Below are 2,222 nucleotides of genomic sequence, written 5' to 3' on the forward strand. Positions count from 1 at the left end.
GGATATACAGTCGAAGATATTTACAATTGAATATTTCATCAGTAGCTTGAAGTATAGAAAATCAGATATTATCTATTTTTTTCTGCAGCAGATACTTTGTATGAGAACAAATTATCTTTTTAAACTATGATATCTTAAGCTATGATATCATTTAGAATGAAATCCCTGTACATATTACAGGACAATGAGAACTTTACAAAAACCTTACCGCATATGGCGTTTAGCGTATATTCACTAATAAATGGTAATAAATCTTTTACAACTGCCATCCCGACATCTTTCAAAGATTTTGTCATATAATCATCCTCCTTGATCAATATATCAGCATATTGAGTTAATATATTGAAATGGAACGCATGTGTTAATAACTTTCGTCGCGTATGCCACTTAGCGCCTAGAACAAAACTAAAATAGCACGAATTGTGAAATAAAATAAAAATAATAATATATATTTAAAGATAATATTATATAAAAATAAGATTATTCTCTTTCTTAATTTAATGTTTATTGAGCAATTCTCAAATAATATTATTATCTTAAATTTATTTCTCTTTTATCGCGCAAAATTCTTTTATAATTTGTTCAACCTTCTCATAAAATTTTTGCAGTAAAAGAAGTACAAACTTGAATTTAACTATTATTTTATAATTAAAACTTCATAAATTGGCAGTCAAAAAGAAACTATAACTTATTAAAAAATCTGTTACGTGATAGTGTTCGATTTAATTGAAAATCTTTTTTAGTTGAAACATCTGTTACTTTTATTTACTTGAGAACACATGTATTACGGCGGAATCGTCCCTCAATATAATTTTACTTACAAATTTCTTTCAAATTTATTATTTTTTACGGCAAAAAGAAGTTATGTAAGAGTTTATCGTTAAAAATAATGTTCAAGTCTAATCCTGTAAATGTCTAATCTGTAATTTTATTTGATTTTTTGTGATGGAGACAAATCGAACACAAATTGTAATACGTAAAGTATGTACGCTTATATATTAATGCCATTACGTTACTTGTGCTGGTGAAAAGACCTGTGCCGTGCCAAGGTTGAAACAAGTTATACATACGACTTTTCTCGGTGCGCTTGGTATTGCTTAATATCGCCTGAGAATATCGAAAATATGTTAGGAGAGAAATATTAATTTAGTATATCACTCAATCTTACAAATAATTTATTAATCGTACCACAAAGAACGATGGGTAAAATGAGTCGACTTTTGACTGAAAAGTGTAACGTAAGTTATACATGTTATCTTACGTTTTCGGGGTCGCTGAATATAATGGTTAGCAGTTTTATCTATGTAAACCCGCGGAAAAGTGGTCAAAATTTGCCTTAAAGAAACGAATTTGTAACTAGCAACTACATAATTTTTCTTACAAATAATTATGTGTTTTTTTTTACACCAATTAATTCTTCTCATTATTTTGTGCATAAAAATATTGAGGTAACGGCGGCTGCCAATCCGATGGATAAAAAAAAATGTTAGAGATCCCTAAGAGGCAAAACGAGAGGCCCCTTCATTTTTTTTTAATGGAACCTAATTTTTTTATATTAATCGATTTCTCGCAATATTTGGCATAAAAGTTATAAGGGCAGAATGGCTAAAAAGTGAATAATTTACGAGATATTTTATACTTTAATTTGATATAATTTTACATAAACTAGGAAATATCTCGTAGAATATTAATTTTTCGATGAACTTACCTCAATATTTTTATGCACAAAATAATGAGAGGAATCAATTGGTGTAAAAAAACACATAGTTGTTTTTAAGAAAAATTATGTAGCTGCTAGTTATAAATTTGTTTTTTAAAAGCGAATTCTGACCACTTTCCAACGGGTTTAGACGGATAAAACTGCTACCATCGTATTCAGCGACCCCAAAAACGTAAGATTATATGTATAACTTACGTTACACTTTTTAGGCAAAAATTGATTCATTTTACCCATCGTCTTTTCTATCTAGTTTCGATCGAGCATATATATCGATATTTTCTCTATTCATCTTTTTAAGGAACCTCTTTTTACAAGCAAAAATCTTTTTGTGAAACGCAAGATTCCCAAATCTGACTAAATTGTAATATATATCTACAGATAATTGAATTTCTTTTATTACCTTTAGATCATTTGGATGACGGATAGCCACAGCACACGTGAAAAAATCCAGAATTTTAAAATGGGATAATACTTATCAGATAGATTACACTTCAGTTTCCAT

At 28.7% G+C, this 2,222-nt stretch overlaps 1 pseudogene; it reads right to left on the bottom strand.

The window, feature by feature from the left end:
* Positions 1-208: 208 nt before the first annotated feature.
* Positions 209-2,218, bottom strand: LOC115240420 (annotated as a pseudogene).
* Between the last annotated feature and the right edge of the window lie 4 nt (positions 2,219-2,222).

Source organism: Formica exsecta, unplaced genomic scaffold (assembly GCF_003651465.1).
Source record: "Formica exsecta isolate Colony F162 unplaced genomic scaffold, ASM365146v1 scaffold4253, whole genome shotgun sequence".
Classification (NCBI taxonomy): Eukaryota; Metazoa; Arthropoda; class Insecta; order Hymenoptera; family Formicidae; genus Formica; species Formica exsecta.